Source organism: Mesocricetus auratus, unplaced genomic scaffold, assembly GCF_017639785.1.
Source record: "Mesocricetus auratus isolate SY011 unplaced genomic scaffold, BCM_Maur_2.0 Super-Scaffold_100022, whole genome shotgun sequence".
Lineage (NCBI taxonomy): Eukaryota > Metazoa > Chordata > Mammalia > Rodentia > Cricetidae > Mesocricetus > Mesocricetus auratus.
Window position 1 is genome coordinate 692,083 of NW_024429203.1, and position 26,682 is coordinate 718,764.

At 40.9% G+C, this 26,682-nt stretch overlaps 1 protein-coding gene across 4 annotated transcripts in view; it reads right to left on the reverse strand.

Annotated features, from left to right (window-relative positions):
• Positions 1-17,281, reverse strand: part of LOC101823483 (zinc finger protein 26) — a 39,399-nt gene extending 22,118 nt beyond the window's left edge. For 2 of the 4 annotated variants that reach the window (XM_040729858.1, XM_040729859.1), the window contains exon 1: positions 16,914-17,281. The gene's annotated coding sequence lies outside the window, so the exon portion shown is untranslated. The remainder of the gene's footprint in view (positions 1-16,913) is intronic. The other 2 variants (XM_021232054.2, XM_013119441.3) reach the window with 2 other exon arrangements.
• Positions 17,282-26,682: the final 9,401 nt, after the last annotated feature.

Sequence of the window (26,682 nt, forward strand, 5' to 3'; positions counted from 1 at the left end):
TCTGCTGGCCAAACGCAGTAACAACAGGTATTTTAATCTAAGATAAAACAAGAGGTGATTATTCCAATTCAAGAATTACTAATTGGTGGTATGAACATCTAATTATAACATGGCAAATAATTTAACACTGCATGATTTTAGAGATTTCATTACCAACGTCATGGGTTATGCAGTAAAGGACAATTATGATATTTTTCATATGTTTTGTGTAACATGCTTGTGATTACTATGTTAATACATGTAATCACATGGAAGAAGCACGGCAAACAGACAGATAATAGACATATTGTACAAATGATTCAAAAATTAGAGTCAAAAATTCAGAAACAGGGATTTAGTTACCAAAACAAATAATTTAGAATTTAAGCAGAACAACCATGAGGAGATACAGACTTGGGTTGGGGAAGCAATCTTCAGAAGTTTCAAGACATCAAAACCCTAGATGTTTTAATTGTGGTTAAATAGGACATTTGAGTAGGAATTGCAGACAAAGCATTCCTAAAAATAATGCTTCTACCAGAAATACTTCACACAGAAGGCCTCAGCCTTCTGGTCTCTGCAAGAGGTGCGGCAAAAGCAAACACTGGACCAAAGAATGCTAGTCAACCACAGACAGACAAGGTAAGGCTTTGCAGCAGGGAAACTCAGGCAGGGGCCTCCCAGTAGAGGCCCCCAGATCAAAGGTGATTCGATCTTTCCCAGTAACAGGGGAGGACAGCCTCTCTCGGGACAATTAGAAAATCCACAGCTTATTGTAAAGACTACTGGCACTGTGGATAACAGATTAGTTATTGAGGAAGAGCTAGTTGATACTGGAGGAAACAAAAAACGTATATTCTGGCAAACTTCTGTAAAAAATCATAGACCCAAATTAGCTGTAAGAATGAATAATAACGTATTTTACAGGATCCTAGACACTAGAGAAGATGTAACAATAACTCAAAAAAACTGACCTGTAGGTTGGCCCTCAAAATAAGTAAATGTTCAATTTCTAGGACCTTATCTCATGTGAAACTAAGTGTCAGATGGATAGAATGTATTGGACCAGAAGGGCAGAGAGGAAGTTTGAGGCCATAGGTCGCAGATATTGCTATGAATCTCTGGGGTCATGATTTATTACAGCAATGGAATACCCAAATTAACATTCCTCCTGATTCAGATATGAATCATAGACAAGCTCTTGATGGTAGAAAAAATGTTGTAAGGCATTAGAGAAAACAGATGCCAAACATACAGGCTGTACAGAAACAGGATGCTAATGCCAAATCTACAGAGCAACCAAAAGCTCTACCCTTAAAATGGCTAACAGATGAACCTGTCTGGGTAGAAAAGAGAATATTAGAAGCACATGTGGACCGTATAGATCCAAATCTGGACTGTATTCTGGTAATTTTACCATCTAGAGAATACCCCTCAGGAATATTAATGCAGAGGGAAGACATCATACTAGAATGGGTATTTCTGCCACATAAACAGAATAAAAAATTGAAAACATATATAGAAAAGATCTCTGACTTGATATTAAAAGGTAAGTTAAGACTTCATCAACTGACTGGAAGAGACCCAGCAGAAATTATTATACCTTTAACTAATGAGGAAATTTGCTCCTTATGGACGGATAATGAGTATTGGCAAATGGCTTGCAGTGACTTTTGGGGAACGATCAATAACAATTATCCCAAAACAGAGAGAATAAAATTCATAAAGAAAACAATTTGGATTCTCCCACGTATCGTGAGACAAACACCTATTCTTACCTTCTACATGGATGCAAACAAATCAGGTAAGGCAGGGTATAAATCAGAAAATATAAGTAGTTCAAAGCCCTTACAACTCTGTACAAAAGGCAGAGTTGTATGCCATTCTCATGGTACTTAAAGACTTTACAGAGCCTCTAAATATAGTCACAGATTCTCAGTATGCAGAGAGAGTTGTCTTGCACATTGAGACAGCAGAATTTGTTCATGATGGCACTGAATTAACCTCATTGTTTTTACAATTACAGGAAACCATCAGAAACTGAACTCATTATATATATATATATATGTATGTATGTATCACATCAGATCCCATACGGGTCTGCCAGGTCCTTTAGCACAAGGCAATGATGAAATTGATAGTTTATTAATAGGTAATGTGTTGGAAGCTTCAGAATTTCATAAGAAATACCATGTTAACAGCAAAGTAAAGTTTAAAGAAGGATTTTTCTATCATCTGGCAACAAACCAAAGAAACAGTAAGAAATTGCTCCACTTGCTCATTCTACAATCAAACTCCGTTACCAGCAGGTTGTGGTCCCAAGGGTATTCACAGAAATAAACTTTGGCAAATGGATGTATTTCACTTCCCAGAGTTTGGCAGTTTGAAATATGTACACCATACCATAGACACGTTCTCAGGGCTACTGCCCTCAGCTCTAAAAAAGCTGATTCTGTTATTACATACCTCTTAGATGTGATGGCTGTTATGGGTATACCTACACAAATAAAAACTGACAATGCTCCAGCATATGTCTCCAGCAAATTGGAACAGTTTTTCAAATATTATAATATAAAACATGTAACTGGAATACCTTACAATCCTACAGGACAAGCAGTAGTTGGGAGATTTAACTGAACCTTGAAAGAAATGCTTCATAAACAGCCAGGAGGAACAAAGACCCCCAAACACAGGTTGCATAATGCTTAACTAACGTTGATTTCTTAATGCTAATGAGAAAGGAAAAACAGCTGCAGAAAGACACTGGACTACAGAGAGAACTTCTGAGCTATACCAACCAGTATATTTTAAAGATGTTATGACCTCAGTCTGGAAGCCAGGGTATGTGTTACACTGGGGAAGAGGTTTTGCTTTTGTTTCAACAGGAGAAGAAAAACTTTGGATTCCATCAAAATTAATCAAGATTCGATCTGAACAGAAGAAACCTCAGGAGGAAGAAAGATGACAGTTCATCTACAAGGTCATATTCTACTAGATGCTACTATGTGTAAGGAGACCTCATAAAAGGAAAGAGAAGTGTTCTGTTTTTGTCTTTATAGGAAAACTCAGCTCTGAACAGCGAAAAAATTCCTGGACGTATGGATACCTAAAGAAGAAAGGATAGGTACCCAGAGGACCATCAAACATGCAAAAATACAACGCGTGGTATCAATGTCTGAATCTCTCTATTCTGTTATTATAATTTCCATTTCTCTTTGCTTCTTAATATGTTTTAGTCCCAATTCATCTAATTGATGCTGGCTTTAGAGTTGGATTGGCTCTCCAAGCATACTGTTAAAATACAATTCAGAATTTTTGTATTATATCAAAGAGCCATTGATATAAGACAAGAAAACAAAATTAGGGACTGTCACCTTGTATACTTGATTCTTTTTCTAAAATTCTAATCTCCTTCATGTTTATTATCTTCCTTATGGTTGCCTTTCCCAGTATGAATACATATAAAAGTTAAAAATTTCCGTGCTGACATTAATGTTTGAGTTTTCCAGAGAACAAAGGATTTCCTGACAGCAATCTTCAACTGCTTCAGAAAGAGAATGGGGATCCATTTCCTCAACTCCGCCTGATTCGACTGGATGCATCTAAAATGCCCCACATCATCGACTCCACCTGACAAGCACCATCCTGAAACCGGTTTAGGACTACATCACTGGACACAACTCCAGAATAAGGAACTGATACAGTGCATCTTCTACAATCTGGCCAGAGCTTCAGATAAGAGCTTCAATCAAAATTTAAACTCCAATCAAGAACTTCAATCAAGCATCTCCTGCCAAACAGAGACTAATTAACCTACTAAAGACTCTTGTTACACTAACATTTTCTTCCCACAGGTCCCCATGATTGTCATCGTCCCACTTCAAAAGAAAGTAAATTTGAAAATTCCACACCCCCTCTCCCTACCATTGATATCAGAGGATATTTTACACCTGTTAGTGTTAGTTTTCAATTATTTTAGGGTTGGGATTGGAAGGAGGTGTTCAGTCTTGGTCATCCCTTTCAGATAAGTTTAGAATTTAGGTGGAATGGATATGTTTAGCTTACTTATATAAGTAGATTATAACATATTTATCACCTTCTATGTATATATGTTGTATATGTTTGAGTTTGTATCAAATTTAAATCTTCTATTTAGACTAAAAGGGGAATTGTAGGAGTGAACCCCACAAAGCTATCCTCCCACGAGGGTGGGGATAAGTAAATTAGCATAGGTAGAGATAAAAGGAAGCAAAAGGAAAAAGGACCTCCTTTTTTGGAAGCTGGCCACGCTTCAGATTCCCAGCTTGTGTGATTCTCTCTCTGGTAAATAAATATATTGTATTCCCTATTGCATTGACTATCATCCTTAGTACTGTATGTGTAACTTGGATTCAATTCTCATTTTAAAAGAAATGGATGTTTTTGAATAAAGTGGATCTCCAAGATATTTTGGATTAGGATATATTTTGGTGTGGTGACTCTTGTCCACAGAATAAAAGATGAGGGAAATAATTTTTTTAAAAAAGGTAGATTTAAAGGGAGGGGGACAACATCAAAAAGCATCATTGGGCTAGAAAGATGGCTGAGAGTTTAAGAGCACTGACTGCTCTTCCAGAGGTCCTGAGTTGAATTCCCAGCAACCACATGGTGGATCACAACCAGCTATAATGAGATCTGGTGTCACCTTCTGGCCTGCAGGGATACATGCAGGCAGAATACTGCATACATAATAAATATTTTTAAAAAATAAAATAAAATGTAATCATTGAGATGGAGAGATGGCTCAATGGTTATGAGCACTGGCAGCTCTTTTAGAGGTCCTGGGTTCAATTCCCAGCAACCATATAGTGACTCGAAACCATCTATAATGGGATCTGATGCCCTCTTCTGGCATACAGGTGTACATGTAGATAGAGTACCATATATATATACATATATAATACATATAAATAAATCTTTAATAAAATAAAACAAGGGACTAGAGAGATGGCTCCGGAGGTTAAAAGCACTGACTGCTCTTCCAGAGATCCTGAGTTCAATTCCTAGCAACCACATGGTGGCTCACAACCATCTGTAATGAGATCTGGTGCCCTCTTCTGGCCTTCAGGCAAATATGCAGACAGAACACTATACATAATAAAAATAAGTAAATAAAATTTAAAAATAAAATATAATAAAATGTAATCATGTGTATTTCTCCATCAAGGCAACATGAATGTGGTTTAGTTTACTGTGTTCAATAACCCATCCCTTTTAAAAGAAATAACTAAATAACATGTCTTCTGGATGTCAGCTTTATCTCAGATTAATGTCATGGGTTAAACCAAAATGCTAGTCCTTGAATGTTTTCAAAATTCACTGAGTCTTCAAGCATCAGTAGCTGCATATATGCAAAGATTCTTCTTTAGATAAATACATACCTGAGCTAATAGAATATACCAGCTCAGGACCCAGTGGAGTAGGCCTGAGAAACCCATTTCAAAGAACGAAGATGGAAAATGCTGCCAGGAGCAGAACCAAATAGGAAAGGTTCATAAAGGAAGCTGTCTCAAAAGAGGGAGAGGGAAGGAGGGAAGGAGGTAGGGAGGAAGGGAGGGAGAGAAGAAGGAAGGAAGGAAGGAAGGAAGGAAGGAAGGAAGGAAGGAAGGAAGGAAGGAAGGAAGGAAGGAAGGGAGAAAATAGAAATTCAGCCTAGGCGCTCTGGCTTAGGGCTATTTGCCTCTGGCAAGGTTTTGATGCCAACCTAACAGTCAATATCAGGGACTGGCAAACCTAGTGGATCTTCTGATTAAAAATATGACTTAAAAAAGACCAGAAGAGGTTTGATGTCACTGAATTTAACATTGGTGCAGCCATTACAGACTACAGACTAACAATACCAGGACTAGGCCTCACCCTTACAATAGCCAGGAAAAACCACACTGTACCCTGCAAGGCATGAACCAGAATTGAGACAAACAAGTGCTAGATGCTCCAGAGCATTAAGAATAGCTTACCTAACTTGTATATAGGGTGCCAGTTTCCTTGCAATAACACTAGTACCAATCCCTGTTTGACAAGACACTTGTTACCCCACTCCTACCCAATCAGGAGTTCAACCCCACCTGAATCCATAATTCCCCGACCCACCCCCTCATCATTTAATCTTTAAAAACCTTGCCATGGCTGAGCTCAATGCTCTCCCTGCCATATTGGAACAGATGCAGGGCCCAAGCTTGAGCTTCCAATAAAGGTTCTTTGCTGGGCTCATGACTCAGACATAACAGTCATGAGATAAGATCTGACCAGAGTTTTGAACAGACTAAGATGGCAGACAGCTGTATTATTCTAAAGAATAACAAAGGATCAAGAAACAGGGTGAACTAGGATGGAAAGAGATATAAGAAAAAATTTAAATATGGGGAAGGAGATAAGAATCTAAGGAGTTGGGACCACAGCTGTTAGCACCAAAATCTAAGATAGTCCTATCTTACACTGTAGCAAGACAATGGCCTAAGCAGTTTGGCAAGAGCCTATAGAGTATCTCTCTTTACCTAAGGTCTATCCAGACTAATAGAAACTGGCTTGAAAAATATGTCTGGCCTCTTTGCTGACTTTATTAAGCACTGGCTATTTAGATAAACTGAGTCATACAAGAAACTGTGATATTCTATAATGGCATACTATAAAAAGGAACAAAACAAGATTCTCAGTCTCTCTATAGGCTGCCACTTATGATTTTAAGTTTTACTTTGGTACTAAAAGAGCTTCAATTCAAGAACTAGCTAACTTTATTTATTTATTTATTTGTTTGTTTGTTTGGGTGTTGTTTTGTTTTTTTCCAAAACAGGGTTTCTGTGTAGCTTTGGAACCTGTCCTAGAACTCGATCTATAGACCAGGCTGGCCTCAAACTCACAGAGATCGCCTATCTCTGTCTCCTAAGAGCTGGGATTAAAGATGTGTGCCACTACCACTAGCCAAGAATTATAATTAAGACTATAATTAGGATATGCAGGTTAATAGTCACCTTATAATGACCAATAAATCAAGGGAAAGGGACACACAAAAACAACAGGAATCAATAAACAGTGCCCAATTATAACTCTTGATACATATTTTCTCAATTTCCCAATAACAGTCTAATAAACTGGACAGGAAAACAGGATCTATCCGCCTGCTGTATCAAAGAACCGCACCCATCAAGGATAGACATCACTTCAGGGAAAAGAATAGGAAAATGTATTCCAAACAATCGAACCAAAGAAGCATGCACATTTTAACACCTGACAAAACAGACTTCAAACTAAATGCCTTAAAAGAGACAGAGAAGGGTACTACACACTCATCAAAGGAAAAATCCTAAACAATTATACACCAAGCGCAAGGGAACCCAAGTTCAGAAACACTACTGCAGTTAAAACCACATATTGGCCCTCACACAGTGATAGTGGGCAATTTCCATACCTATTCTCATCAATAAAGGTCATTCAGATGAAAACTAAAGACAAGTGCTGGGGTTAAATAATACCATAATTCAAATGGACCAAGCAGATGTCTACAAAGAGTTCATTCAAACACACAAAAGAATGCAGTTTCTTCTCAGCAGCTCACAAACCTTTCTCCACAAAAATTGACAACAGATATAGAAAAAAAAATTGAAACAATACCATGTTCTAACCACCATGAATTAAAGTAAGATATCAACAACAAAAAACTTACAAACTCATGGAAACCAAACAATTCAATACTGAATGAAAAAAAATAGGTAAAGACAGAAGCAAACAGAATAGAATGAAATGAAACACAACATACCCAAATCCATGGAACACAAAGAAGGCAGTTCTAAGAGACAAGTGCACAGGACTACATGCCTACACCAAAATAAAATGGAGAATTCAATGACATCCTGGTCTACATAGCAAGTTTCAGGACTACTCAGAGGCATTGCCTCAATGAGATAGAGACAGACAGATCTCATATTAGCAACTTAGTACACACCTGAAAGTCTTAAAAAACAAAACAAACAAAAAAAAACTAGCAGGGTGGTGGTGGCATACACTTTGGGAGGGGGCAGGATTTCTCTGTATTGCTTTGGAGACTGTCCTGAAACTCACTCTGTATTGTAGACCAGGCTAGCCTCAAACTCACAGAGATCCTCCTGCCTCTGCCTCCCGAGTGCTGGGATTAAAGGCATGCACCGCCACCACCAGGTAGTAGCACACACTTTTAATTCCAGCATTCTGGAGGCAGAGGCCAGCCTGGTCTACAGCAAAAGTTCCAGGACAGCCAGAGAAATTGTCTGGGGGGGGGGGTTCACAATTCTCAAAAAAGTAACAAAAATAAATTTATCAAAGACAAAAAAAAAAAAGCATGTGGGCCCTATCTATGACCTACAGAACCATAGTCACAGGACCTCCATGACTCAGGGCAACAGCAGGATATTGGAAAGGAGTTTCAGTTAGGGTCAGCATTGATGGTGTACCAGAACTCAGACATCTTGAACCTGACCAACAACTCATTACACAACAAGCATTTCACATGTAAAGCTGTTTGAACAAAAAAAAAGTACACTGCATGATACACAGCACCTCCCAATCCACTAAGGAGAATAAGGAGGTGATGGAGAGGCAGGACAGAGAAGGAGCAAAGTGGGTTTTGTTTGCTTGCTTGCTTTTGTTTTATTTCTTCTTTTTAAGTTTTCCTTGTGGAGGCACAGATATGGAGGGACCAGGAAATGGTGGAATTGGGGTACATGATGTGAAATTCCCAAAGAAACAATTAAAAAAAATTTTAAGTATGTGGGAGCTGGTAAGATGGCTCATTGGGTAGAGGTACTCACTGCTGAGTCTCATGACCTAGATTTAATCCTTGGGCATCCCTTCCCCTCCCTCTCACAGTTGTAGGAGAGAACAATTCCCACAAATTGTACCCAGACAAGCAGATTTCCAAAAGTTGTCCCCAGGCCTCCACACTTGTGGTATGGCACATGAACATGAGCACACACTTAAGTAAATGTCATAAATATGTCATATATGTGTGTATATATATATCATGTGAGGTTCTCCCTTTGACCCACCACCATTTTGGCCATCTATATGAATAAAGGCACCTATATATTTTTTTATTTCCTAATAGAGAAAAATCTTAAGCAATGGTTCAGTAATTTATAATAAATTGGAAAATGTGAGAATTTGTTGATCAGAGCAATGAGTACTAAAATGACTGCTTCAAGTTTTGCCAGGTATATATTACTTGTTGAGTCTTTACCCTTTATTAGGGCTATTATGACTAAGGGATGAAAAGTAACAACATTCCAGAGTTCTATCACATATGGTGCACAGCAGTGCCATCTGTGTCTCATGAAATCCCACTATAGTTCTCTCAGTTAATTCCTGAAGTAGCCACAAACTCAGTAAGAGATGCTCTCCGGTACCCTGGCATCTACCAAAAGAATGATGAGAGGAAGCACAAGGTCCAAACATGCCTCTAAAACTAAGCTCCTTTTGATTTCAACACATACATAAACTTTGTAAATGTAGAACAAGTTCCCTCCATGTATTGGCTTGAATAAATGTCTCCCAGCGGTTCAGATGGGTTGAATACGTGGTCCCCAGTTGGTAGCACTGTTTGAGGAGGTTTAAGAGATCTGGCCTTGCTGGAGGACTTCAGAAAGGGCTCTGAGATTTCAAAAGCCACACCACTCCCAGTTCAGTCTCTCCGCTTTATACATGTGGCTTAAGATTTGAGTTCTCAGTTTTCTGCTCCAGTCCAAGTCTGCTTGCTGCCATTCTTTCCCACCATGACAGTGATGGACAGTAAACCCAAATAAACCCTTCCTTTTATATGTTGCCTTGGTCACTATCACTGTCTTAGTTACTTTTCTGTTGCTGTGACAAAATACGATGATCAAAGCAACTTATAAAATATTTAATTTGAGATTCACAATTGTAGACTGTTCGTGTCCATGATTAGGGAACATGAAAGCAGCGGAGTAGACAGGCATGGCACTGGAGCTAGAGCTGAGACCTGCATCCTCATCTGCAAGTAGGGGACAAAGAGAGCTAACTGGGACTGGTGTAGGCTTTTCAAATGTCAAAGCCTGCCCCCAGTGACACATCAACAAGGTCACTGTCCTGCCTAAATACCTGCCTTGATTTCCCTCAATAGTGGGCTGTTATTTGAAAGTTTAAGATGAAATAAACCCTTTCCTTCTCAAGCTGCTCTTGATCATGGTGTTTATCACAATAATAGACACCTAACTAAGACAAAATGGGAATGGTTCTGCTCACTAGCCCCCTAGAGACCCAATAGGAAATATGCCCTATGATTAAAGTCAATGGGAAACTACAACTCCCAATTCAGGCAGGGGTACAAAAGGTCATCTTCAGAGATGATGGTATGAGTCACTCCTCCAGGGGGGAAAAAAGACCTGCTGAAGTGCTTGCTGAGTACGGAGGCAGGTAGAGAGAAGTTTTAAATATGAGCTAAGTGCTGAGTACGGAAGCAGGTAGAGAGAAGTTTTAAATACGAGCTAAGGTCATCTAACCAACTACAGAAGACGACGGTAACTGGCGTGAGTGTTCCTGCCCTGCTTTGTTAAAAAACAAGTTCTTATACATCAAGGCAATATTTGCATCTTCTTTCCTCTATTTCTTTATCGGTAATACAACATCAATTGAGATAATATCAGTGGTTAAGTATTATAAATCTATATTATCATATTTAAAAGACTAAGCATTCCTCAATGGACCTTGCCACCTATCCAAAATTATATAATGCATTTGTGATTGTACATTAAAGTGTTATATCATGTAAGGTGAAATTATGAAATTGTTTTTTGTTTTTATTTGGAAATTAAGCATAATTTAAAGAGATGTAATTATGTAAGAGGTAGATACCTAATTTTGGTTGTCAGCTTGACTACACATGAATCAACTAAAACCCAAGAAGTTGGGCACTCCTATGATAGCTTTTCTAAATCAGATTATTTAAAAGAGACCCACCCTAAACCTAAACCACACCTTCTGGTGGATATAAAAGAAGGAAAATGCTTTTTCTCTGTTTGCCCTCACTCTCACTGGCAAGTTCATCTATCCTGTTGCTGTCACCAGTACTGAATTCAGTTCTTCAGTATCCCAATGTAGACTGAAAATTCCAGAGCACCCTGTAAGAGGTAAATTGAACCCTTTTTGAGTTCAGTCACAATGTTTCTGAGAAGCTCCTGAAGCAGGCAATGAATACAATGTTAGCCAATATCTAAGAGCTAAATATCTTCTAGCTGTTGACTTCACAGAATCAGTCATTTTAATACTGACTGCTGGATATGGGGATCTCAATGAACAGCATGAAAGCTACCACAATTCATTATAAGAATCATTTGAGATTTAGAACAGACAACAATGACTGATCAAACTGGGAAACAAAGAGTACTTACCCCCATGCTATATTTTATATAACAGATTTAATTCTTAAAGACATTAATGTTTTTCAGTGCGGGGACAAAAACCAGGGATTCATGGACGCTAAGCAAGCACTGCACCACATAACCAGCCTCATTAGTAACTATTCCGATTAAAATCCAGAGTTCCACGTGCAAAGTCAAATTTAAATGCATTATTTTCTGTATTATAGCATATGTGGGGAATATTGCTGGACAGCAAGTTCCGATATTATAAGAAGCTCAACAGGTCTACTTAAAACCTGTTTCAGTTCGTGTTTACTATATAGCACTTGTTGTTCATCTTATTATGGAAAAACACAACAGACACTACACCCTCCTAACCACTATTAAACCTAAAGGCCAATGGTGCACACCTGTACACTTAGCACTTAGGTGTGGGGTAGGTCAGGGCTGAAAAGATGGCTTAGTAGTTAGGAGCATAAACATGGTAGATTACATGTCTGTCAACATCAATTCTAGGATACTGATTTCAACACCCTCTTCAGGTCTCCCAGGACAAAAGGCATACATATACATGCAGACAAAAGACTCATAAAATATGTTTTTAAGAGTTTAAGGCAGTATGGTCTATACAAGACCCTATCTTAAGAGGAATAAAAGAAAAATGAACAAAATTTAAAGAAATATTAATTCTCAATCCACAACCCCAGCAAGAAAGCCTAGAAGTCAAAATGCCCATAAGACTTAGTCCCAAAAGTCCCCTTGCTGTTGAACAGATCTTCCATGAGCCTTGAAGGCAACTTACCCACTTCAAGGATCTCTAACTAATACATAAAACGCTCTAGCCATCTCACATAGGTTGTTGTACCTCACTTGACCAAATTATCAGATTATCAGATGTAATTCTCCTGTCTCAGGTAGGACTAGAATTCACAGCCTGCAGAATCCAGACAGCCTATTCATCACAACAGAAAATATAACCTGATGCCAAACCCTGCATGGATCCCATAAAGCACAACAAAATGTAACTAGACTGCTCTTGGCTTCCCAAATATTCCTTCCACAATGTTAACACCAGGTGACTCTGTCTTCCTGGATTACAGCTGAGTCATGCTGCTGAGTACTACTGCCTGTACTCAACTGAATGACTCAGAAACTCCCTTCCCTAAAATGAAAGGGTCTAGAAAGTCTACAAATATGTTCAACTTTTTGACATTGCAGCACAGCAACACTGTCATTACAAAGTTCACACTTGGGACTCACATAACTGAGTTACAAAAATTAAGAGCTCATGTTTTAAGTTTATAATTTTGTGATGGGGGAACATTACAGATACCTCCAAGGCACATGCTGGACAGGCACAGTCAGTTGACAGGCAAAGCTACAGTCTTTGGGTATTACTTAAGTTAACTGACTTGTCAGTGGCAAAGCAGAAGAGGGAAATAGATACGGGGTAATTAGGAAATTATTCACTGAATCAGAGACTAAAGAGGCCAAGCAAGAGAAGCACCTGTTTCGCCAGTGAGATAATACCACCTCATTAGCAATAGTGCCCCTAGAATCTGCTATCCCCACAGCTGCTACTTTCCCTTACATACACTTCTCTACAACTCCAGCCCTAAGCTGAGGTCTATAAATGGAGCAACAGAAACCAGATGCTGCAGCATTTGTCAAGGACATTCTTCTTTTCTTTGTGGTCTAGGGATAAAGCCCAGACCACACTAGGCAAATGTTCTACTAATTGGTTAGATGTCTAGCCCCTTATTGGGCCATGAACACCACCAGGACCTTGTCAGGTAGAAAACCAAATGAAAAAGAAAAAAATACTTTAGCCACCTATTGACTGAGTCATTCTAAAGATTTTACATCAAAAGAAAATTTGAAATATTTTAAAACAGTAATAAATAAACAAACAGATTTAGCTAGGCGGTGGTGGCGCACGCCTTTAATCCCAGCACTCGGGAGGCAGAGGCAGGCGGATCTCTGTGAGTTCGAGGCCAGGCTGGACCGACAGCCTCGAAAACAATACAGAGAAACCCTGTCTCAAAAAACAAAAACAAAAACAAAAAAACAGATTTAATTTAATCATTAACAACACCAGCCCTTTGTTATCACCCTCTTCTCCCTGCCCCCAGATTTCATCTTTAGCCAGGCATAAAGATGTACAAAGGCATAGAGGTGCACACCTTTAATCCTAGCACTCAGGAGGCAGAGGCAGGGAAATCTCTGAGTTTGAGGCCAGCCTGATCTACAAAGAGAGCTCCAGGGCAGCTAGGGATACACAGTTAAGACCCTGTCTCAAAAATAAACACACGAGCCATGCCAGGCAGTGGTGGTGCACGCCTTTAAAGGCAGAGACAGGTGGATCCCTATGAGTTCAAGGCCAGTCTGGTCTACAGAGCTAGGTCCAGGACAGCTAGGGCTACACAGGAAAGAGACCCTGTCTTGAAACCACCCCCCCAAAAAAACCAAAGTAAAAAAATAAATAAATAAACATACCCACACATGTACACACAACAAAAGAAACAGGATTTTTAGCTAAAAAAAAAAAAGATGTGACTTAAAAGAAGCTCTTTGAGAAACTTGTTAGACACAGACCATGATGATACAAACCTCTCTCTCTCTCACACACACACACACACACACACACACTCACACGCACACACTCACACGCACACACTCACACACACACACACACACACACACACACACACAAATAATAAATAGGCCTGGGTGTGGAGACCCAGGAAGCAAAAGCAAAAGACAGGTAGATAACTCTCGGGTATAACAGTGAGTCTCAGGCCAACCACTGCTATACAGAGACCCTATCTCAATTAATATTAGTAATGATAATAAGCTTAAAGATATTTGAGCAAACCAATCAAAAGTGAGTTTTGGAGCAACTTGAAAATTCATTTTTTTACACTGATATGTTTAACCCATGTTATTTATCAAAATTAAAATACCTTTAATATATAAAATTGCAAAATAACATACATTTTTCACTGGAGATACTTGACATATATAAGATAGTATAAGAGTGTTCAATCTCTTTTGTCCCATTTTTAAAGTCAACATATTGAAGGAGATACATCATGAAACTGATGCCTGTGTATCTAAGAAATTTCCCCATGGAGTTCTCTTCCCCTGATACACATATTTTAATTTGTCTCATGTGGGTATCTCTTCTATTTTGGTGATTGGGAAGAACAGCAATCAGTATCATGAACATTCCAATTGGCTTATTCTAACTGTCAGCTAAAGGAATGTGAACCTAGCCATTTAGTTTCACCAACTGAAGTTGTCATTTCCTACTCTGATTGAGATTATCTGTCATATTGTAAGCAATCCACTCCAAACCTCGTTTGCACAATGGCGTGACCAAACGACTTAGGACCCTACTTCCCTCACTGTCCTTTCCACTGCTTACGATCAATACAGGACCAGGAGGTGGTCTCTTTTTTGTTTGTTTGTTTCTTTGTTTTGGTTTTTCAAGACAGTGTTTCTCTGTGTAGCTCTGGCTGTACTGGAACTCACTTTGTAGACCAGGCTGGCCTTGACTTCAGAGACCTGCTTGCTTCTGCCTCCAGAGTACTAGGATTAAAGGCTTGCACCATTGACCATGACTGGTCAGTGTGGTCATTTTTAAATTCTGACACAATTCTGGTTCTCAGGGCCTATAGCAGGTGTGACCACTCGCACTGTGACTCAGTGAATCTAAGCTTCCTCAGTTGTACATTAATGTTGTTTCCACTAATCATACTTTGACAATTTTTCTTGTTGGGAGGATCTCATTCTGTTGTCACAGCTAGTCCATGTCTCAAGGGCTCAAGCTATCTTCTTCCTCAGTCTCAGTAGGTAGGAATAACTAACTCATCAACTGTCATCAGCTAAGTTACTGCTGTGACTTTAATCCAAAGGATTGGAGAAATCCAAAGGAAGTAAAGTTCAAATAGTTTAACATCTGGCTGTCTGCACAATGGTTCATACATGTTAGTAATCCAAGGACTAAGGAGGCACAGTGAATGCCAGGCTAGCCTGGACTACAGACCTTGTCTCAAAAAATGAAAAATAATAATCATAATGGCGCTAGAGAGATGACTCAGAAATTAAGAACACTGGCTGCTCTTTCAAAAGACCAGGATTCATTCCCAGCACCAACATAGAAACTCATGACAATCTGTAACTCCAGTTACAGAGGATCTGATACCCTCTTTCTGGCCTCCAGGGACATTCCACTCAAAGGGTGCCCAGACCTACACCAGGCAAAATACCCATACATATAAAGTAAATTTGTTTAATAATAATAAAAAAGAAATTGTTAAAAAGTAGAGGCTGGAGATGCAGAATGGTTAAGTGTTTGTTGCTCTTTCAGAGAGTTGTTTTGCAACACAAACAACAGGTAGCTCATGACTACCTGTAAGTCCAGCTTCAGGTGATCAATAATTCACCCTCTTCTGGCCTCTACAGAAAGGCATACAGACATGCAAAGGTATATACATACACACATGTATGAACACACACACACACATACACACAAACCCCTCTTTTTAAAAAGTTTTTTAATGTTTTGCCTGCATGTACATATGTATACCATCTGAGTGGCCCATCTGAGTGGCTAGCGCACCTCCAGGTCAAAAGAGGGCGAACAATCCTCTAGAACTGGAATTACAGATGGTTGAGCCACCTCGTGGGTGTTTGGAATCAAACCCAGGTCATCTGCAAGAGCAACAAGGGTTCTAAAGCAGCCCCAGTAAACTTTGTTTTTAAAGAAAAGCCTATATGAGGGACCACCTGGCAAAAGGGAAGATGGGAAGAGGTAAGAGAACGTAAGAACAAAATACAGAATGTGCCTGTATGCACATAAATGAAACCCATTGTTTTCCTGCAATAGCACTAGCACAATGACTTAAGTTTTACTGAAACATGCCCCCACAGGGAAAATAATTAAGTTCAAATATACTATTTTAGAAAAATAAAGCCTCACCCACTCCTTAAAAGAGTTCCAGTTATTTATTAAATTATGTGTATATGTTAATGTGTACCACACGAGTGAAAAGTGTCTGGTCTTCCCATGCCCTCACGGCTGGAGTTGGTGTTATGAGCCACTAAAGTGGGTGCTGGGAATCAAATCGGTGTCCTCCGGAAGTGCCCACATGCGAGCTAATCTTAACCAGTAAATCATCTCTCCTGGCCCAAATCCCAGTTTTCTAAAGGCCATCCCTTCAGTGCTAAGCTCCCTGTTTTTCACTTGTGAACACTTTACTGTTGTTAGGATGAAGTGATGGGGTACGGGATGGTTTGTGATCTACACAACACACGAAAACACACACCCTGAACACTTAAATTTTCCTCTTTTTGCCTAAATGTAACATGCCGAAATGATGCATGATAGGTAAAATTACAACAAAACTGGACTCATGGGATGTATCTGTTTCCAAAAAGGAGGGACGCTAAAATCTAATCGTTGGTAGTGAGTCGGGCTAGAAAGACAAGCTGAAGCTCCCTCACCCCTGGACTTTTCCCGTCCATCAAATCCCACCCACTGCTCACCAGTAAGCGCCAGGAAAGTCAGGTCCGTGGGGCGATGGGTGGCCAAACTGGACTCCAATGGCGGAAATCCTTTTCCTTCTGGAAAGGCCTGAGATGACCTTACAGGCGTTGGAGGCAGCAAGGGGGGAGCACAAGGCACATCTATGCGAAATGGCCCCGGCCGGGACCGAGGACCGTTGGGCCCGAGCCTCTGAGAAGCGCCGGGGGCAGCGAGCGAGCGGGGAACGAGCGGGATGCACACGAAGGGCACGCCCGGGCCTCACTCCCCGCCACCGCCGCTGCCCACGCCCTCCCCGGGCCTCACCAGAGCCCGTCCGGCCAGCCCGCCACCGGGGAGAAAGAGGACGGGGCAGCGCGGAGCCACACCGGAAAAGACGGAGACGAGCTGCGGCTCACTTCCGCTTGCAGAGTTGGAGCCCTTCCTAAAGAGGAACTTCGGTTCCCTGGCTCTGAGCGCGGGCTGATCCCTAAGTGGAGGTTACAAGCCGGGTCAAAGGACCCGACTGAAGTCTGAGCAAGATGCCTGAACGAGGACGGCCCTTCCCGACGACCAAGCCCAGGTTCAAAACAGACCTGGAAGTACGGGGTCTCAGGAGGCTCAGAAACCTCTTCTTTCTGTGTCCGGATCTGGGAACCCGCCTGTCACCTCCACAGCCCTTAGGCTTCTGTTTTTATTGTCTGGACACCATGCTAAATTCTAACCGTTGATGGTGAGACGGGCTAGAAAGACAGGGAAAATGAAGAGGACACGAAAAAGAAAAAAAAAAACCCTTCCCCTGGGAGATTTTCCCGATGAAATTTTTAAAACGTGAACACAAGTGATACAGCCAAAAATTGCTTACAGAGAAAGTGTGTTTTCGTAAAGACATCTCAAATTTATATATTAAAAACAAATTTACACTTGAAAAATCAGAGTCAGGCATTACGGTGCACCCCTGCACAGCACCCAGAGACAGAGGCCGGCAATCTCTCAGAGTTCGAGGCCAGCATGATCTACAAAGCAAGTTCCAGGCTACTCGGGGCTACATAATGACAACCCGTCTCAAAAGAAAATGAAAATAATATGGCAATAAAGAAATTGTGCTTACTTAGGGTCAAAACGTCTATAATGTTGAATTTGCCATGTTAGCACGCCTCTCGATCCATAATATAGACAATGCACCTCATAAAACATACAATTTACAAACAGAAATTCATTAAGAAGAGTAAGTAAACCAACTCATATTGTACTTAATTTTTAAATGTTATTTAAATTTTAAGCTTTGCTTAATCTTTAAACTTTATTATAAATATACATATATGCACTGATATATCTATATGCACTGAAAACACACCTAAATGAGATGCCCTGTAGAAGCCCACACCTGTGTCTTGGGATTGTGTACTGTCTTTTTCCTATATAACTTTTTGTCCAAATGTCAGTTGTGAGGAACACATCTAAACTGCCACTCTCAGCAACCTATGGAGTGAAATGATTTACTAAAATACTACATCATTTAATCCCCTTCCTCTCTTCTCCGCTACCACTCTGATGCCCTTTTAATGTTTTTGTTTTTTTGAGATTGGGTTTTCACTATGTAGTCCTGGTTGACCTGAAATTCTCGATGCAAACCAGGCTGGACTAGAATACCCCTAGAATTCCCTGCACTGAAGATATTCAGTCACGTGTCCCAGTCCTCTTCTCTCAGTTTCTGTTGTTGTTTTGTTTTTTGCCTTCTGGGATCATGGAAATGGGGGACCCACAAGAGACTCCAACATGGGCTGTATTGCTAAACAATACAGTCAACGCAGTTTTATACCAGAGTGAGATGATAACACCAAACCTCCACAGCCTCCATAGTAGGTTTTGTTTTGTTTTAATTTTGACACATCGTTTTACATGATATATTTCCTGATTTCTAAGGGAAAAGACTTAAATGTGTTCACAGCCACGTGCTTCCAATACTAGCTGCATGTCAGAGGGAGCTGACACTTTGAAATGGCTGACTTGGAAAGTTCGTGGGAATGTGCAGCATCCCAGGGAAAACTTGGAAAAGTACAAATCTCAAACAGTACCCAAATAATAGACTGTAGGATACTAGAAGGCTGCTGCCAGCCAACAACTGCGCCAGCAAAGAGAAATGAGATTTCTTGGGTGGGAGGCTGGAGAGGTGGGCTATGTTGGGTCTTAATGACTACTCTTTCTACCTGGCATCTCCAATGCTGTTTTCTCTGAGGTAAAGTATGGTTGCCCTTCTCAACACTCCTGTGCTCCGTGTCTGTTGTATGCTTCTGTTTCTGCCCCACTGAGTGCTTGCCTTTGGCTATCTTTCCATTTGCACTTAACATGGAAAGGGTAAAGGAAGGGAACAGGCTGATGCCATCTTTTCCTAGGCTCTGTCGGCTCAAGCACCATCGTTTTTAGTAATTTATTTATTATTGTTTTATTACATAGGTGTTCTACCTGCATGTATGTCTATGTGGGGTGTCAGACCTTAAAATTACAGACAATTGTATGTAGGGAGAGGTTTTAGGCACCTGTACTGCTGCGTGGTCACAGGTATGTAGTAGGGACAGAAGATAAAGAGCTGGGGGAAAGAAGATGCGCTCTTTTCGGGGTTCCAGTCAGGGATCCGGAGCCACTGAGACCAACTTGGGTTGCTGGTCTCTCTTGTAAGTACCTCCTCACAACAAATAGTCACCTGTATCCTTCATCAAGTGTGCAATTTATAGTTACAGTTGTGAGCTGCCATGTGAGTGCTGGGAATTGAACCTGGGTCCTCTGGAAGAGCAGTCAGTGCTCTTAACCACTGAAACATCTCTCCAGCCCCAGCACCATAGTTTTTAAAGACTCATATTTTTATGTGTGTAAGTGTCTACATGTATTTTATGTGTACCATTTGCATGACTGGTGTCCTGGGAGGCCAGAAGAGGGTGGTATTAGATTTCCAAGAACTAGAGCTATAAATGTTTCTGAGCAACTATGTGGGTGCTGGGAACCAAACCCAGGTCCTCAGCAAGAGCAGCAAGAGCTCTTAACCACTGAGCAAGCTCTCTAACCCCTAACAAGATAACATCTCCTTGTCTTTCAAGGCCAACTAGGTTCCAAGGAACTATGGGGAATCTCTCCAAATGTCCAGTAACTATAGAGAGTCGTCTGTTTACTTGTTCAGACAGGCCATGGGGGGCCCACCTAGTGAACTCTAATCGGTATCCAGTCTACAAAGAGCTCAACACAGAAAAATGTTCTCCATACTTCTAAGCAAAGCCATGGTCAAGCAAGACCTTTGGATTATTGTCACATAGATGGGACAACTGGTATAAGGAAGACCAGAGAAAGGTTCCTCTCGATCGCAAGTGACCCCTAAGGGGAACTAGATTCTCCAGAGAACATACCTCATTCCTGAGCTTGAGGAAACCTTATTTGCTCAGCTAGGAAGACACACTTGAAAGGGGGCCACCCAGTTCTTCACCCCACACAATCCTGAAAACATACAGCACAGACTTGGAGACAGCAAGGAACTGACCTTGGGATGAAACTCTGGGCATGTAAATCTGACCCAACTACAAGTCCCACAGTCGAGCCTAGAATGTTGAAATTTTCGCCGGGCGTTGGTGATGCACGCCTTTAATCCCAGCTCTCGGGAGGCAGAGGCAGGCAGATCTCTGTGAGTTCAAGGCCAGCCTGGTCTACAAAGTGAGTTCCAGGACAGCCTCCAAAGCTACAGAGAAACCCTGTCTCAAAAAACCAAAAAAAAAATAATAATAATGTTGAAATTTTCAGGGAAGGAGGAAAAACACTAAAATGAGAAACAGAAATTCAAGGAAAGAAGGCCTGGGGAAATGGCTCAGCGTTTAGGAAAGAATGTGTACTGTTCCTGAAGACGACTTACTTCTGACTCCCAGAACCCACCTCTGGCATCTTGAAACTGCCTAAAACTGTAGATCTAGGGAATCTGATGTCCTCTCTGGCTGCTGCAGGCACTTGCACCCATGGGGTACACACATACACAAACAAAACGAAAATAAAATCAATCGCTTTTATTAAATATTTATTCTTATATTTATGTGTGTGAATGTTTTGCCTGTGTGTACATATGTGCTCCACATGAATGCCCAGTATACACAGAGGCCAGAGGAGGGTGTAGGATCCCATGGAACTGGAGTGACAGATGGTTTTGAGCTACTACGTGTGTGTTGGAAACAACCTGGACTCTTTGCAAGAGCCAACTCTCTAGCCACAGATTTGAGCCTTTTAGTTCATACAATTTTGTGGGGGCTTTGGAAGGGCAGAGCAGTGAACCCTTTTCACCTCTTCTTGAGTGGCTTCAGTCCACTTAGAAGAAAAGGAAGCTCAGGCCGTCTCGCCAGGTAAAGGCGCTTGCCACCAACCCTGAGGACCTGAGTTCAATCCCTAAGACTCAAATGGTGGAAAGAAAACCAACTCCCAAAAACTGTTCTCTGACCACCATGCATGGGCTGTTGTAAAGAGAAGCTTTTTCCTTGAGAGGAGCCTTCCCGCCAGCCTGGTTCTAGAGCCGCATCAGTCCCAAATAAACACACAGAAGGCTATATTAATTATGAAGCTGTTGGCCTTACTTGTTCCTTACTGGCTAGCTCTGACTTAAGTAATTACCCCATAATTGTTAATCTAAGTATTTCTCTTACCGGAGAATAGTTCCGGGCTTCCTACCCCATGGCGTTACATTTCGACTCTCTTGTGTTTCTCTTCCCAGAGTTCTCCTGGACTCCTATCTAGATTCCTATTGGCCAGCAGTGCTTATTGACAAATAACAGGACTTCCCCAACATCTCCTCTTTTCTGTTTAAACAAAAAGAAAGGTCTTAACTTTAACACAGTCAAATTGTATATAACAGAACAGTTATCAAGTAAGAACACAGTTACAACATTTTGTCTATTAACATTTAGCAAGATTTAAAGAAAATATCATGCATCCCATCCTTGTGAGTCCAAAGTTCTATATGTAGCTTATCTTTTATCATAACTAAGGAAAACTATAATTATAACTATCTATCTTCAACTCCATCAAAGACCACAGAAGGATAATATATAAACACTAGGATTGACAGAGACATCTTACTGCCTGGACAGTCACCCGAAGTTCCTCTGTATTGTCGGGGCATCCATCTTCAGCCCATAGGCCACAATGTGTCCAGAAGATTTCTCAGGACAGCAGGAAATTTCAAACTGTCCATCTGCATTGGCAGTCTGTCAGTCATTTCTCTGTGTCCTGTAGAAAGTTTTGTAGACTCTTCCATGAAGCAGGAACCCTGTAAGACTGAGTTCAGCAGTCACTTTCCTGTGGGTCCTGCATGTCCAGATTATACAACAACAGTCAAGCAGTACAGGCAAGAGCAGTTTCTTGCCCAAATGACTCATCTTGCCATGTTGAAAGCAAACTCCATAACAAGTTTCTTCGATGCCCATCTTCCTCTCAGGCGTAATTGGTGCTGCCAGGAGCAGACATTTCTCATTGTCAAGAAAAACCCTAAACCTTTTTAAATGCCATTTTCTGAAGGTCGTTGAGAGGTTTGAAGACTGTTTATGTATCTTAAATATATTTCTGTATATCTAGAAAACCTAACTTACCTAACTATAAATTCTGACTATTATAAGTAACTATCTATAATCTGTATTCAGTTATGCATTACATTGTAAAAGATCAGTATAAGCACAATACTTAATCAAGAGGAGAAATATACACATTACAAAATTGACCTTGAATTTGTATCAATAAATGAAAAACAATACCCATACCATAATTCCCCTTTTTACCATTAACAAGAGATCGGCTGTGATCATTAGCCAGTTATAAACAACCCCATTTCAGTGAAAACAAAGATTTATGAACAAGATGGGAATTAGGACATCGCTCATTCCAAACTGCTTCATGCTGGAAGGGGGCGCTGTTCATACCATGGGGATCATGAAAAAACTCAGAAACCTGTATAAGTCCATTTTGGGGGGTCTGTAAGACAGCATCATCTTAGTTGTTTCAGTTGTTAGAACACTTGGTCCACTCCTTCCGGGGGTCTTGGTTCATCAAACCACAGAAGCCTGGAAGGAATACTCAGCTTTTCATTTTCTGTAGAAACATGAGTAAAATCTCCTTTCCCAAGTAACATATTCTTATACTTAAATTTTAAAGTCAAGGCATTTTCAAAAGATAGAAGTCGGATTAATTCAACAGCATTTATAATCAAGTGTACTTTAGCAGCTGTTCCTTCCTGAGCAATCAAAAAACTGAAAAACACAATAGCGTACAGTATCCAGACTCTCTGTGTATTTTCCATCTTTACGTGGCTTATTTATTTATATATTATTATTATTACTCTATTTCTTTTACTTTTATTTATTCTTCTCTGAGACAGGGTTTCTCTTTGGAAATCTGCCTGCCTCTGCCTCTGGAGCAATTCCTACCGGCGTGCGCCACCACAGCCGGCTTCTCTACTTACTTACCACTTTGTCGTTTTTTTCTCTCTCGATCTTACGTATGTTTTTAAACACACTGTAAACCTTTCGAGGTTTTTCTTCATCCAAGTCTGACTTTACTGTAAATCTTTACGTTTTTCTGGCCACGTGTCTTATCTGTTAAAACCGCGACTGTTTTAAACTGCAGTTTTTCAAGATGGCGGGCGTTAGCGTGACTCCAGCTTACTCTCTCAGTCTGACATCCAGCAAAAGCTGCCGGCTCAGAGATGTGGTCACTGCCACTTCCAGCTGTACGTATAACTTTTAAGTCGTTAGCAAAGCCTCTTAAAAGAACCTTGTTGGCTTTTTTTTTATGCTAAGTCAGGAAGACTCCCGTGAGCCGCATGAATCTCGGCTTGTCCCTAGCAAAACAGAGCCCACCTGAGAAAAATGCTGCTACCAAAATTCTGTGCTTCTCTCTGTTCTTCTGTTTCTAAAATTCCTTTAAAGCTTTTGTCATTCTACGTGGAAATTCAATCCTGCTCTGACACCATTCTGTAAAGAGAAGCTTTTTCCTTGAGAGGAGCCTTCCCGCCAGCCTGGTTCTAGAGCCGCATCAGTCCCAAATAAACACACAGGAGGCTATATTAATTATGAAGCTGTTGGCCTTGCTTGTTTCTTACTGGCTAGATCTGACTTAAGTATTTATCCCATAATTGCTAATCTAACTATTTCTCTTACCGGAGAATAGTTCCGGGCTTCCTACCCCATGGCGTTACATTTCGACTCTCTTGTGTTTCTCTTTCCCAGAGTTCTCCTGGACTCCTACTAGTCCCACCTATCTAGATTCCTATTGGCCAGCAGTGCTTTATTGACAAATAAAAGGACTTCCCCAACAGGCTGTGGCACTAAAACCAGGCCCACCCCATAAATTAATAACTAATAAAATTTTTAATTAAAAAAGAAATAATGCTGGAGAGATAGTTTTGCCATTAGGAGCACTGGGTGCTCTTCCAGAGAACCTAAATTCAATTTGTAACACCTACATGTGACTCCCAACTATCTGCAACCCCAGCTGCCTACACTGCCTTCTGCATTATGCATACAGGTGGTGCACAGGCACACATGCAGGCAAAACGTCCATGTACATCAGCTTTTTGTTTCTCGAGGCAGGGTTTCTCTCTATTATTGCTTTGGAGGCTGTCCTGGAACTCGCTCTGTAGACAAGGCTGACATCGAAATCACAGAGATCCACCTGCCTCTGCCTCCTGAGTGCTGGGATTAAAGGTGTGTGCCACCAATGCCTGGATCAAAATTTTAAAACAGAGAGGAAGCTCAAATTAAAGTAGTATAATAATGGCAATTCAAGCATCCATTTGAAATATTTTTAATTTTATTTAAACAAAAAAAATCAGTGTGTGTGTGTGTGTGTGTGTGTGTGTGTGTGTGTGTGTGTGTAGAAGAGCTTTACACCTTCATATTATGTTTGCTTCTGGAATAAAAGTGGTTGTGCAGTTTTCCTTTCCTGTGTGTGTGTGTGGGGGGGTGACTTAGGCTGTCTGACACTACCTTTAATTTCTGGCAACCAAATATCATGAGATTAGTTTTGAATGTCTTGTGTGACTTGTGGTTATGAGCTGGCCTTGGATGCTGTCCTGATGGTCCGAAGTAAGGCCTGTGAGTCCTTGAAAGATTTGCTCGTAGATGCCCAAGTTGGAACATTTGTGAGTCACAGTTGGAATCTATGTGTCATTCACACTGACACCCCATTCTCACAGTCCAGAAGTTGCCCACCCCAGCAGCTGATTTCAAGTAGTAAATATGCAAAATGTAGTTGATCTTTAATGAATTTCAGTAGAAACCTTCTTAAACACTTTTTCACTTTTATTGCATATCTGTTTTGTGTATGCCTGCACTCATTTGCCTTGGAGTATTATGGGGTGGGGGGATCAGAGGACAGCTTACAGGCATGATTCTCTCATTTCATTAGGTGGGGCTCAAGAATCCAAATCCTAACCTATTGATCTATCTCACTGGCCCCTTACTAAACACACTTAAAAGGCTCAGTTTTTTTTTGTATATTCTTCTTTGGGGGTGGTGTTGAAACACAGTCTCTCTATTATGTAGTTCTGGCTGTCCTGGAACTCACTATGGAGACAAAGCTGACCTCAAAATCACAGAAATTCATCGTCCTCCCAAGTTTGTTTCTTTGATTGGTTGGTTGGTGTCAGGGACCTCCGGCCATCAACCAGGTACGGCTGCCTCACGTACTCATAAGAAAAGACCCTCATAGAAAGTACATGACTCAGGACCACCCTGCTACCTGCTAAATTCCAGAAACAGACCTGTGGCTTATCTAGGGCATAGGCTTAAACAATAGAAGGTGGATTGTGAAAGATAAAGTTAGAGTCTGCATTTAAGTTACCAGAGGACACAGGATGCCCTACCCATCCCACTGACCTTCCACTCCGCCAGGTTCATAGCAGCTACAGGACATCCCCCATTCCTTCCCCTCCTCCCTTCCTCTATATAGATCCCTTTGGGATGAAGAAAGTTGTCACCTCGATCAGACTCTTGTCTTGGCATCCGTCCTTGTATCCTCTGCCCCCCATCTTTTTCCTAGGTGTCCACCAGACCCACGATGAGTGTCCTGTGGGTCGGGACATTAGGTTGGTTGGTTGTTTTTGACACAAGGTCTCTATGTAGAACAGGCTGACCTTGAGGCTCTGGAATACACAGAGATCTGCCTCCCTTTACCTCCCTAGTGCTGGCACTGAAGCGTGGGCTTCCCAGTGGTAGAGCCAACCATGGTTTCCACATGACACCACCCACATAGGGGAATGGGTGTCAGGGCTCAGGTTTGACATGCTTCTGTAGGACCTTATCCCAAACACACTATGTTTATCTCTGGTTACTAGTCTACAGAAATTATTGAGCTGGAAAACGCTCATATATAAACCCCTAAAAACATAAAACATGTGATAATTCATAAAAGTGAATCCATGTTTAAAGCCATGCCTCCCATGACTACAGAAAAGCTACCACAGATAGCATCTGAGGAATTAGCAATGTTGGACTGGGGCAGACACAAAAATTATAGTTTTCTCCTCTGAGGATCTGACTGCAATCTCTTAATCATGTAGAGGACGAAACACCCAAGGTTGAGGTTACAGCCAGGCCTGTGGGCAGTACCCATGCCCCAGGGTAGGCCTGAAGGCAGGACCAGGAACTATCTCTGCACACTATATGGATAGATAGACCTGAAGGTCAAATCTGGGGATAAGAACTCACCCCAAAGATACTCAGAAAAGCACTCAGGCCTGGAAATCTACATAGCCAAGGATGACCTTAAACATCT